This window comes from Hordeum vulgare, chromosome 2H (genome assembly GCF_904849725.1).
Source record: "Hordeum vulgare subsp. vulgare chromosome 2H, MorexV3_pseudomolecules_assembly, whole genome shotgun sequence".
NCBI classification, from domain to species: Eukaryota; Viridiplantae; Streptophyta; class Magnoliopsida; order Poales; family Poaceae; genus Hordeum; species Hordeum vulgare.
Genome location: NC_058519.1, coordinates 557,165,906 through 557,179,739, shown reverse-complemented (window position 1 = coordinate 557,179,739; position 13,834 = coordinate 557,165,906). Strand labels below are relative to the sequence as shown.

At 43.5% G+C, this 13,834-nt stretch overlaps 1 non-coding gene across 1 annotated transcript; it reads left to right on the top strand.

The window, feature by feature from the left end:
* The first annotated feature begins 10,322 nt into the window (after positions 1-10,322).
* TRNAG-GCC lies at positions 10,323-10,393 on the top strand. Its single transcript has one exon. It is a non-coding gene; the product is annotated as a tRNA-Gly (tRNA).
* Positions 10,394-13,834: the final 3,441 nt, after the last annotated feature.

Here is a 13,834-nt window from a genome sequence, read left to right as displayed (position 1 = left end):
AAAATACAGTACAATTTACAGATTAAATTATCACAATCTTTCCTTCAAACTAAAAATCTCTATAATCTACTTTCGTAGTACTTCTCCTTCCACAAAGAATTGTCTAAATCAAAAATCCAAGTATGGAAAGTAGTATTTGAACATGATATGTTCTCCTTTGGACTTGGTATGATTAAAAGGTACGTATCTGATCTACCGCAAGTTATTTCCTCTTCTCATCTCGAATGTTGAACCTTGCAGAATTCTTATGTAGTCTTCTACGATGCTACCCCATACAATTGATTCGCTAGCATGATCATAACCGGACCTTCTATGACTTTGACGTACAAGGAGAAAAAGTTGTACGAAAAGACACACAAGCAGTTGTTTCAGGCATCCTGTTCTAATCCCCTGTCATAGTCAATGTGCATCAAGTCATGTGTTAGAGTCTATAAGGAGCCTCTCCAATTGCATACACTATATTTGACCGGGAGAGTGTTACATTTTGACAAAAAAAATCATATACTTTTTTTAACCGGATGAATAAAAGATACCAGTGAAGTAGATGTACACCATTGAAGTTGTGTGTTCTTCTATTTCATGTTTTTTAGAAAGTAAGTGAGAACACAACTTGACAACTACATCACAAGTAGTCTATTTAAGGTTTCTAAACTTTAGTATATATAGTTAAACATATATATTCTTGGTTCGTCATATGACTATCACAAGAGTACTAGACACCATGATATATATATATCACCAGGGTGCAAAATAGTTTATCCTTCACCCGAGATAATCGTACGATCAATTTGCAAATAAGTTATATTCGAAATATAAATAGTTACATTTATATTGAATCAGTACGTCAAATTTGACCCAAAAAAAATATAGGTCACAAGACTAGAAAAAATTGAAGTTTTTGTATTTTGTGCACTATTTTTGTAAGTTCATAATTTTACGTGACATAAAATATTTTTACGTTGATTATAATTTTTTACGGTCTTTTTTTACATATAAAATAAGACAGAATTTATAGAACGTAAAATTACAGTGCATTAATGTTAAAATAGAAGGGGGTGAAGAATAATATTCCTCACCCAGGGTGCGAACAGCGTAACCCTATATATATTGATGATGTTTAGGACAAATATGCAAGAATGATGCATGGTAGACATGATCGGAAATATTTTGATTTTGTTGGCCACTACTTTCTTTCTGTTCAAAAGTGAATGCGTACTAAATATTTTGGTTGGCGGTCAAAGTTTCACGTAAGCATCATGGTTCTTTGGATGGTTAAAATTCATACATTATAATTTTCAACATGATTTACACCTTTGGTAATAGATTAACAAATCTTCAATTATAAGTCATGGAATTTACATGATTTGAGCCGTTAAGTTCTGAATCTATTGTACGGAGAAGATTAGACTAACCAATTTGGTGAAGATTTTGTCACAAGTTCGGTAGATGAACATTAATTGTCAATGGTAGGAAAATCTACCATGTATAGTTATCTGTTAAGATGATTTTAATTTTTTCATGTTAATGAGGGATTTGGACATCCCTGGAACCTTGGAAATCCAGAATAGATGTTATGAATTCATTACAATTGTAGTCACCTTTCTTATTTTGTTGCATGTATAAATATTTTTTATATATAAAAAGCAGAGCGAAGTGATGTGCACGACAACTTGCATAGGGTTGGAGAAGAAAAACAGATTTTGCAATTGAAAATTTCTAGAAAGCTAAATTGTACAGTTTCCCGTATTTAACATGTAGGTTATTATTATTATTTATAAATTTTTGAATATTAATTTCTTTGTATAATTTTTAATATTACCACACAATTATATATGTGTACTATTGCTAGAATATTTATCAAAAAATATAAATAATAATAACATCTTCAATACCATATCAATATTTAGATTTCTCACTAAATATAATTTCACATCATCTATACATATATTTTTTAAACATTCAGGTTGTTCTGTATAAATTTTTGACTTAGGAAAAATCTAATATCAATGTAAATTGAAACAAAGGAAGTATAAAAACTAGGCCGTCCAAGCACGCCACTTAATGAATTTAAATTTCTTAAGACATAAAATTCTAACTCTCACTCACCATTGTAGGCTAGCCCGTGCGAATGCACGGGTTGACGACTAGTTAACTTAAACGGTGTGAGGATAAATCGCCCTCGACACAAGCTGCCACTGGGGCAGGTACAAGGTTTTCCCACTCCTCAAAGTGGTTAGAAGCATACGACCGTCCTATGCTAGCTAGGTTATGCGTTGCCGTGTTAGCCTCCCTACGGCACACCGTGATCTTATGTTTGGAGAACCACATCTTGAGCTGAAACTTGAGGTCCTCGATCACCGCTGCATATGCTAAAGCATCCACCCGAGAAAAGTCCATGGCCTCCTGGAGCAGTGTGCAGTCTGTCTCGAAAAGGACTCGCACTAGGCCAAGCTCGGCAGCACATGATATCGCATGTGCAAGGGCATATACTTCCGCCGCAAAGGCGTCATAGACATGATCCTGCCTGCCCGCCCTTGCCGCAATCACCGCTCCTTCTGCATCGCGGGCGATGACACCCCACCCCGAGCCCTCCTGTCCCGGAGTGACGGCCGCCACCTTTGGGGAGACAGCCCAGCTTTCGGCACGCAATATATTTGCTCATATTGGATAACATTAGCCCGTGTCCGTCGAGCGACTGCCTCTACGGATTCCGATAGCTCCCCTTTCCTAAGCTTATTCCGGTTAGACCACCAGAGCCACCAGAAGGTAAGGATAAGCATCCGTTTGTGCTCACTGAGGCTCCAGATGTAGTCCAACATGTGGTGCACCGATGGAATTTCCTGCAATTCACGCCGTTCTGGCTCCAGCGCAAGCTCTCGCCAAACCGCCTTGGCGTTTTTGCACTTGATAAACAGGTGTGCACCATCCTCGTCAGCTTTACCACAGAAGAGGCATTTTGTGTTCTCCATTGGGATGCCCCTCTTCTTGAGATGTACTCGGAGAGCCAGGGATTCGTGCTTTAACCTCCATGCGAACATCTGGATGTTCCTCGGCCCTCTGAGCTTCCACAGCCGGCGCCATGAATCAACAGAGCGTGGGTTGATAGGAGCCGCTGCCATACTCGACCCCACATCTCCTTGTGTCAAGTGTTTACGTAGCTGAACATGTAGCTTATAGGCGCTCTTAACGGAATGAGCTCCTTTGCTATCATACTGCCAGGCCACAAAGTCCGGCACCCCTTCCCTTAGTGGGATCTGCATAATATATCGGGCATCATCCTCCCAAAAGGTCTGGCGAACAAGCCTTTCATCCCAAGAGCCAGTAGCTGGATCAATGAGCTCACTGACGCGCTCAAGCAGGATGCCCCTCCGGGGAATGATCACTCTTCGCGACCACGGTCTCGGTATCCAAGGATCTTTCCATATGTTAACGTTCATTCCATCTCCAATGCGCCATATGTATCCGTCCTTGATTAGCTCCAGTCCATGCAGCAGGCTTCTCCAGGAGTACGAGATGCCAGGACGTAGGGTAGCATCAAGAACATGAGTGTTGGGGAAGTACCGTGCCTTCAGTACCCTAGCACACAACGATTCTGGACATTGAATTAGCCTCCAAATCTGTCTGGATAACATTGCTATATTGAAACAGTCCATGTCCCTGAAGCCCAATCCTCCCTGATCTTTTGGTTTTGTGAGCTTCTCCCAGCTGATCCAATGAATGGTGTTTTCCTTCTCTTGCTGGCTCCACCAGTATTTCCCCAGCATCGAACTAAGCTCCTCACAGAAAGACTTTGTAAGATAGAAGCAGGACATAGCATAGGTAGGGATTGCTTGTGCCACGACTTTGACTAGGGTTTCCTTGCCTGGCTTCGCAATAAGCTTTTCCTTCCAACCATAAACCTTCCCTGCGACCGCCCCCTTGATATAAGCGAAGGCTTTCCTCCTGGATCGGCCCACATGAACCAGCAAACCCAGGTATTTGTCGTTCCATGTCTCACTCTGGATCCCCAGAATGTTCTTCACAACCATGCGTGTGCCTTCTGCAGTATTGGGGCTGAACATTACAGCTGATTTCTTTGTATTGATGCATTGGCTGGAGCAACTCTCATACAAATCTAGAATTTTCTTCAACACTAACGCCTCCCTCGGTTCAGCTTTCATAAGCAGGACGGAGTCATCAGCGAAGAATAGATGTGACACTGTGGGTCCCGTGCTACATATTTTCACCCCACTTATCCGCCCTGCGCCCTCCGCCTCTTGGAGTAGTGCCGACATGCCTTCTACGCAGATGACAAACAAGTACGACGACAGAGGGTCCCCTTGGCGAAGGCCCCTTGTCGGACAGAACTGCTCTGTGAGATCACCATTAACCTTAATTTGATATCTCACGGTGGTAACGCAGCGCATGATGAGCTGTACAGCCTCGTAGCCGAAGCCCAACCTGCATAGCATTGCTTCCAGGAAACTCCACTCGACCCGGTCATACGCCTTGCTCATGTCCGCCTTGACCGCCGCAAACCCTTCTTTCCCCTTAGTCTTGTGGAGGAGGTAGTCTGAAATCTCATATGAGATCAGCACATTGTCGGTGATAAGTCTGCCAGGTACAAAGGCACTCTGGTTGTCTGATATTATCTCTGGCAGGATCAGTTTCATCCTGTTCGCGGTTACCTTGGACACCAACTTATAGACCACATTGCACAAGCTGATGGGGCGCAAATCCTTGATCCTACTCGGTGATTTAACTTTGGGAATAAGAACAATAAGAGTATCATTCCACCCTTCTGGAATCGCGCCACCATTGAGCACTGTTAATACTTCCTCCACTGCTTGATCCCCCATGAGATGCCAGTTCCTCTTGTACACAACGAAGGGCATACCATCCGGGCCAGGTGCCTTCAGATCTCCTATATGATCAAGGGCAGCTTTGATCTCCTCTCTAGTGAATGCAGCCGACATGAGGGTGTTCATCACGTGTGTTACTCGAGGTTGTACCTTGCGCAGGAGGTCCTCCATATGGCCCCCCAAATTTGAAGTGAATAAGTCATGAAAACAGGAGCACACATAAGTGGTTAGCTCTTCCCCCTCCTGCACTAGCGATCCATCCTCCCTCCTGAGCCCCTTAATTTTATTCTTCTTCCTCCTAGCTGAAGCCAGTGCCATGAAATATTTCGTGTTTCTATTCATGTCCTTGAGCCAAGCGATATGGGACCGTTGCTTTGCTTTGATGTGTTGCTTCTCCTCCAAGTCATGCACTACACCCCGTAGCCTCCCCTCTTCTCGGACCTTCGACTCAGACACTGGTGCGCACATACATCTCTCCAGCTCTGCCTGTGCCTTCTTGAGTCTTCCTGCTATCTCCCCTACCTCCTCCTCATGTCATACTCGCATCTTGGTTGCCACTTTCCTCAGATTCTGAGCAAGTTGCCACCTTCCGCCCTCCCTTCGTCCCATGCCTCCTTGATAGCTGCGGCACACCCCTCCTCCTGTAGCCACCATGCTTCAAAACGAACCCCCTTATCGCCTCCTTGACATTGCCGGCGAACCCCACCCTCCGTGTTAACGATTAACGGTCTGTGATCCGAATGGCGCGGCCACCCATGCACCACGGTAAAGCCTGGAAACATCTCACACCATTCGGTGTTTGCTGTTGCTCGGTCTAGCCGTTCGCATATATATGAACGCGCCTCTTTGCTATGGTTCCTCCACGTGAATTTGTCTCCAGTATAGCCAATATCACATAGCCCGGCATTCTCCAGCGTCTCACGAAACCTATCCATGCACGCCAGAGGTCTACGGCTCCCTCCCACCTTCTCTCCATCCAGTAAGATCTCATTGAAATCCCCAAAACACATCCATGGTCTCCCCTGTTGGTGTTGTTGCCCTAGCAATCGCAGTGTACGCCATGTTTCTGTTTTACGCTCCACTTCCGACTCGCCATATATCCCCGTTAGCCTCCATATAGCACCAGATTCTTCCATGACATCCACATCAATGTGCCGTCGACCATACGACCGAAGTGTCACATGTACCTCCTTCTTCCACAGTAGAGCAACCCCTCTACTCCTTCCTACCGCACTCCATGCAACCATGTTACCTAGCCCCAAGCGCCACTTGAACTTCTCCAATTCCTTCTCGGTAAGCTTGGTTTCCGACAGGAAAAGGATGCCGGGATCCTCCATTCTCCCCAGCTCGAGGAGACTTTGAACTGTCGGGCCATTCCCGAGCCCCCGGCAGTTCCATCCAGTGAGTTTCATTGCATTCGGCGGGGCTGTTCCAACAGCCCGGACGATAAGTTCAATTGTGGTGGTGCCTCAGTCTCCCCCTCCTTCACCCCGTCTACCTCCTCACACAACTCCATTCGCCCTCGTTTTGCCTCCACTTCCTCCAGAGCCCCTTCCTTTGACCGCTTGGCTCCTGTCAGCCTACTGGTTGTAGGTCTCCTCCATCACCCACCCTACTCTCCCGCCTAAGCCTTTTGAATTTCCGCTGTCCAGCCTCTCTTGGTTTCCCTCCTGCTATCTCTGCTGTGGTCGGACACTCCTCCTGCAGTGTTGTGTGGTGTTGACCTTCTTCGCCGGAGCTGCCAAGAGGCGAGATGGCATCATTATCCATGTCCTTAGCGGCAGGGTTACTGATCAACCGCTCAGATGTGAGGGCCTTCCCCCCTGTTTGTTGCTTGTTACCCGGGTCTCCTCCCCCTTGCTCGACCAGCTGCAGTTTCTTGGGTTGGCCTCTCTCTCTAGCAGCAGGGGCATTCTGCTTGACCGGGCTTGTTACTTCCTCTCCCTTCTCCGCATCCACACTCCTCCCCTTCGTACTCCTCGAGTTCTCCTTGCGCCAAGACAGGCCATCATTGCCGCTCCCCATCTTCTCCTGAGACCGGCTACTACCAAAGGGTCGTGAGACTCCTGAACCTCGGCCTCTACCCCTCCAGCTGCCAGACTCTTCCCCGTGCACCTTCCTGCGACCCATGTCTGCCCGGAGCCAACCTCTGAATTGCGCCCGTCTATTCTTGTCCAGTTGCATGTCGCACGCCCTTTCTCTATGTCCCACCATTCCACACACATAACAAAATTCAGGCAAAAACTCATATTCAAATCGGCACCACGCCCCCTCTTCCTCCTCACCTCCTCCATCGATATTCATCTTCTTCTTCTGTTTCTGCCTTCCACCATCCTCCGCATCATCCAGCATAAAGCCCCTCATGATTGGTTTGTCTATGTTCATTCTGATCTTAACTCTCATAAATTTCCCCATGGCTACTCCATCAACTCCAACATCCGCTTCCACAAAACTACCAACGAGGTTCCCAATCTCCTCTGCCATTACTTCATTCATCATCCCCAACGGGAGACTAAATACCCTCATCCAGATGGGGATCTCATTGAACTCATAGTCCTCCGGCCGCTTCCCCGGATCATAGTCCTCCACCACTACCAGATCCTTCTCAAACATCCACGGGCCATCCTCCAACGCCCTTCGTTTCCCCGATTCCTGGTGGAACGTGAACACAAACAAGTTCTCCCCCACCTCCTTGCATTCGATGCCTTTGATCGGACACCACACACGCCCCAACGACAGCCGGATCGCGTCGGGGTGAGCCAGCTTCTCCGGCAAGACTTTCCCTACCGCCCGTGCCACCGGGATCTTCCCCCTCTCCTTCCCCGACACCCTGATCTTGACTCCACGTCGTTCTTCCTCCGTCAACCGCAGCCCCCGCATCAGCCCATCAACCGCCTCCATCTCCCTTCGCACTCCTGGTCTGGCCCGAATTAGGGTTTAAGGTGGTGTACGACCGTGCGACCCCAGGCACACAGAAGGCTGTGAGATGGTGATGGGGTCTACTCTCGCCGGGACGAGGGTGGCAGGCACTCCGCTGCAGATCAGAGATCCCGTCGTCGACCTAGCCAGGCCTCGCCCGAACCCGAACCGTGATCGCCTCCGTGATATTCGGAGCACCCTAACCGCCACACCAGGGGCGGACTTACAGCAACCTGATGTAAACGTGTTGATACCTCAGGAATATAATGTCTTCGACTAATCTAGAGATGGAACCGTGGGGTGGTCCTTGCCAGTTTTAACCATTGTTGATTTTACTTTTTGAAAAACCGACCTTGCTAAGAGCATCTCCAACAGACGCGCGATTTTAGCGCTGTGCTGGAAAAAAAATCATTTTTTGTGCGTGGAGTAAAACGACATCGCTCGTCGTTTATTTCGTGCGCTCGCTCCCGTGCGCTGGACACTCGAGCGCCCGCGACCCACTTCTGCCACCCTCTTCGGTCGCCCCGCCCATGTCGCCGCTGGCGAAATTCAATGGATGGAAGGCCGCGCCGACGTCCCCCCACCCCTCCCTACACTCGCGACCCCTCTGCCGGTGTCGTTGGCGCAAACCCTAGCGCGGGGTTGAACTTCGGCTTCGCCGCCGCCGGCCCTCCTCCAAGCACCGGCCTCGCGCGCGGCCTTTTCATGGCGCCACAGATGACCTCGGCGGGTGGAGTCGCGCCGACGCCTGTCGTGAAGCCACGTGACCCCCTCTCCAAGCGACCAAATGCGACGGTGGTGAAGGAGAGGATGGTGGCATTGGAAGAGAATAAATTGGCCATGAAGGAGCGATCTAGATTGTTGGAATGGGAGAAGAACTTGTTCTTCATGTACACATCTACGCTCGATGAGAAGCAAAAGGAGTACGCCAATCTTGTCTGTGAGGAAGTCTTGGTCCAAAAAAGAGCCATGGCCACGGGAGGCATGAGAGCTACCATGGGAGGCATGGGTGTCATGGGTGGCTTTGGAGCTACCATGCGAGGTCTCCGAGCATCTACGGGAGGCATCGATGGTATGGTGGCTTCGGAGCTACCATGGGTGGCATGGGAGACATGTGTGGCTTCGGAGCTACCATGGGTGGCATGGGAGACATGTGTGGCTTCAGAGCTACCATGGGTGGCATGGGAGGCATGTGTGGCTTCAGAGCTATCATGGGTGGCATGGGAGGCATGTGTGGCTTCGGAGCTACCATGGGTGGGTTTGGAGCTACCATGGGAGGCATGAGTTTTGGGTCTCTCATGGGAGGCATGAGTTTTGGGTCTCTCATGGGAGGCATGTGAGCACCTCCGGGTCACATGGATGGATACATATCTTTCGGATTGCCTCACATACCTTCACATGATGCAACGCGCGACAATGAAGAGGAGGAGGAAGAATCGTCTTCGGATAAGGATGAAGAAGAGGAGGATTGTTGATGTGTCATTTGTTTGTGTGAACTTTTGTGTCATGAACTTGGTTGGGTGATTTTAGACTTGGTTGAATGATGATGTGGCATGATTGTTGATGTGCCGTACAATTAAACTATGTTGTGTCTTTATTTTGCACATTCGTTTAATATTTGAAACATCATCATATTATCAAAATGGACATGTAAAATCTTATTCGCAAGTGCCGGCTGCTCGCGCGTGCTGTAGTTAGCGCGCCTGCTGGAGCTGCTCGCGCGCGTCATATTTATAGCGGTCGCTGGAGCCAATGCTCTACCGCGCGGAAAAAATAGCTATTTCCGCGTCCAAAAAAGGTATTAGCGTGCCTGTTGGAGTTGCTCTAAATCTCACACATGTGACACGAACACATGGCAAGTCTGAGAGTTTTTATGACAAGTTTAATGATACGAGGATGACAAGCATGACAACTTCCTTTATAGATGGAAAGTTTTATTTTCTTAGGGTTTTACTTTTTTGAATGACAACTTTAGTTGTGAAAAATGTCAGGACGGGAGTGTTTCGTGCCACATGTGTGACATTTATCATTTAGATGAAAAAAAACAGAGTTGAATATGATCTTTTGAAAAAAGAGGTTGATTCTTTTTTATGTGAATAGTATCTGTATTACTCAATCACCAGGATCACAACGCATAGTTTTGGTCACGCTTTATGTCACTAATACAAGTCTGACGGTTGCTCAGCAGAGCTTTAGTCTTCTCTACTACTGTTATGTGTGCAGAAAGATCTTTCGCTGCATCTGTGTGGTCTATAATAAGATAAACAATTTCATTTTTTTGAGTTTATATTAGTATAAAGTTATACTAAGCTTAAGATACTTATTTTGAGACGGAGAGAGTATTTTATTGGTCAATAAAGCTGATGATTTTATGTGAAAAGTGGTAGTCAAGTTACATTTTGAAAACTTTTCAGGTATTTCTCAGACTCTTTGGGTAAAAACCATGCATTTGGTCTTCCCGATAGTTGTTCGGTATTGCCTCTGCTAACTTTCAAATGATGTTTACATAGGTAATAGGGATTTACAGATAAATAAACAGTCTGTAGTAAATCCAAACAAAAAGCACCAGTGGTCTAGTGGTAGAATAGTACCCTGCCACGGTACAGACCCGGGTTCGATTCCCGGCTGGTGCATTCCTTTTTGTATTTTTTATTATGCACATGTCATGGGATGACATGGAAGGATTTTAGTACAGCCTTTGGTATTTGTACATGTTCCATTTTTAAGCGGATTCTTGATTTGTTTTGTTAGTCTTCCACCCAAAAGATGAGTGATTTGGCACAAGATATATCTGTGCACGTATAAACTTGATATTTAAAATCATTTTCCGCATCGAGAAATAGAATAGAGCCTAGTTATCTTGAGTTGACAGGGAAATATTTGAAACATGGCGGTTCCGGCCTTACATTTACATACTTTACATTTGTTTCTTAACTGCTTGTTAATTTGTTTTTTATTATGCACATGTCATGGGATGACATGGAAGGATTTTAGTACAGCCTTTAGTATTTGTACATGTTCCATTTTAAGCGGATTCTTGATTTGTTTTGTTAGTCTTCCACCCAAAAGATGAGTGATTTGGCACAAGATATATCTGTGCACGTATAAACTTGATATTTAAAATCATTTTCCGCATCGAGAAATAGAATAGAGCCTAGTTATCTTGAGTTGACAGGGAAATATTTGAAACATGGCGGTTCCAGCCTTACATTTACATACTTTACATTTGTTTCTTAACTGCTTGTTAATTTGTTTTGTTCGTATTCCACCCAAAATTCGAGTGACTTGGCACAAGATATATTTGTCTGCATGTAAAAACTTGATATGTAAATCAGTTTGTACATCGAGAAACAAATATAACCTAATTATTTCGTGAGAGTAATTTTGGCCATATTTGTGAACGATATTGTTTCTTTGTGTTAAATGACATTTTTTTAAGAATAGTATAGTACTAGTTCCTTTTCCTTTTCTTTTTCTACCTTCTGGATTGTCATTTCAAGTATAGCTCCTATTGATCTTCTTGTGGCAGAATATATAGCTCAAATAATAAATATTCTCTTTCTCCCACTAGGTAGTACTGGCACCTCTTCATCTGAATCGGATATGTCATCATCATCTGGAAAGCAAAATTCATCCTGGGCGGGCACAAAATCATCAAACTTTGAAATTTTGCCTCATTGTGAGCTCTCCTAGTGGGCCTTGGGTTTCTTATAAGCTTCAGTTTCCTGAGCCTCCCTTCTGGTACCATAGTTCCCTCCTCACTATCATCCATGTTGTCCTCTCAAAACTCCGAAACATCATTGTCTCCATCAAACTCTGGCCTTTGCTCTGCAATATTATTTCCTTCTTCATAGACCCACTTGTCAGTGGACGATATAAAGGAATAATTAATGTGAGACTAGTGCTCTAACACATATGTAGCGCACGATTGTGGCGTTTGGCCCATTCTCAATGACTGGAAAGGGATGGGCGTGGCTGGAGCATTATATTTTTGTGGAAACCTCTGAAGTAGTATCAAAGTAGAAGGGTTGAACGCGTCTTGCTGCACATTAAGTGTTGTTGGGAAAAAATTACTCACTCTATTAAAAAAATGTAAGGTGTTTTTTTTGAAGAGTTAAATATTTTATGTTTGATTAAATTTGTAGATAAATATGCTAAATCCATAATATCAAAACGATATGATTAGACTCATCACCAATGAATTTCCATCCTTTTTTGTTTAATATTATATTATTATGAATGCCTATATTTTTGCTCCGAGCTTGGTCAAAATTAAAGAAATTTGACTTTTCAAAAAACCAGTACCCCTTATATTTTGGAACTGATAGAATATTTTGTTTGTTGGGTGGGAGAGTTGATGGAGTGTGTTTTATTTTTATTTATAATGCAGTGATTTGATGGGCCTTTCGTCGTTTGATTCTCTGTTATCCGCTAACCAACTTATTTATGTAGAATGTTTTTTGCATCAGTGTCTGCATGTACTATTTTTTTGCTACACTTCCACACGATGACACTTTTTTTCATAGGTGGTTTGAGGGTACGCGGGTTTGATATGGTTTTATAGGCTGGATGCTATATTGCTATTGATTGATTTGAAAAGTCGTTGACACAGTAAAAATCATAAACCAAATTCAAAATTGAATACCATGCTATTTTAATTTAGGGAACATAGTGAATTAAATGAGAGAGCTCATTGAGAAATTACTGATCCGGTCAAAATAGGTTGACCCAATTTTAAATTGAAGATCTCAATTAACTACGAGGCCTTAAAAAACAGGAAGCATAATGTATATATGAAAGAATTGAATAGGTTGGTTTTGAAAAATTGTTGCCCTGGTCAAAATCAGGTGGCCCAATTCCAATTGAAGACCTCAATTACATGTGGACTCTTTAAAACTACGGGGCATAATGTTATAGAGGATATGGTAGAAACAAATGCCTCAAAACGCCATTATGACTCGTTGGGTCCTCATGATTACATTTGATTTAGTTTCTAGAAAGGATAACTATACTTAATGTCTTATAACCTCACAAACTTATGGAGCTTAAATGCGTTGTACTCGGTGAAACTTATTTGTCATATGTTAGTTTTCTTCCTTCTATAAAATTTTGTAAAAAAATGTAAATTACTCCCTCTGTCCGAAATAAGTGACACTATTATAGTTCAAATTAGATCATAGTAATAATAAGTTATAATATTTGTGTATTACAAGTAATATACATACAAATAAGATACCTAACTTTTAATAAATGTTCATGTGATTTTGAAATATCGTTGTATTATTTCTAAAAGTATCCATATAATCAAAATAATATTTATGAATTATAAAAATATCTATATAATTTTAAAAGTGTTCACATATTTCGTAGAAAAACGTAAACATTATTTTTTATAAATTTTTAGCTTTTTAATAATGTGTTCATGTAATATATAAAAGTGTTCATGCTTTAATAAAATGCTTATGTCTATTTATGTGTTTTAATAATTTTTGTGTGTTTTCCAAAAATAATTATATATTAAAAAATAAATAGTTATAAATATGTATGAAAAATAAATATAAGTATAGTGTGCCCCTAGACAGCAGGTCTTCAATTGAGTCTTATTTGAATATACAAAAAAAGATATTTCATAAATATCATTTTAATTATGTGAATATTGTTAAAAATAATCACATGAATATTTTTTGAGTAAATCATTTTATTTGTATGTATATATTTACAACACATGAATATTAACTTTTACTACTACCTCCGTCACAGTTTAGAAGGCACGCACGTGTACCTAGGTCATCAATTTGCTGTGACAGCCCGATGCCGGCGTTCCAGAAGATTCCCCTTCTATTCCGTTTTCATCGTGTGGTTATTTTTATTTGTCGCATCATCATCGCATCATGCGCATCATCAGCATTGCATCGGCATCCTGTTGCTGCCAGTTTTCAAACTTGCATCCGTGTTAGTTGCCGGTTCTCGTCGTTGTCCGTTCGGAGCCCGACCACACACGCACGCGGCCGCGGCATCGTCAAAACCCTGTTTTAAAAATGTGCGTAAAAATTTCTCTGATTGGGTTGAGATTT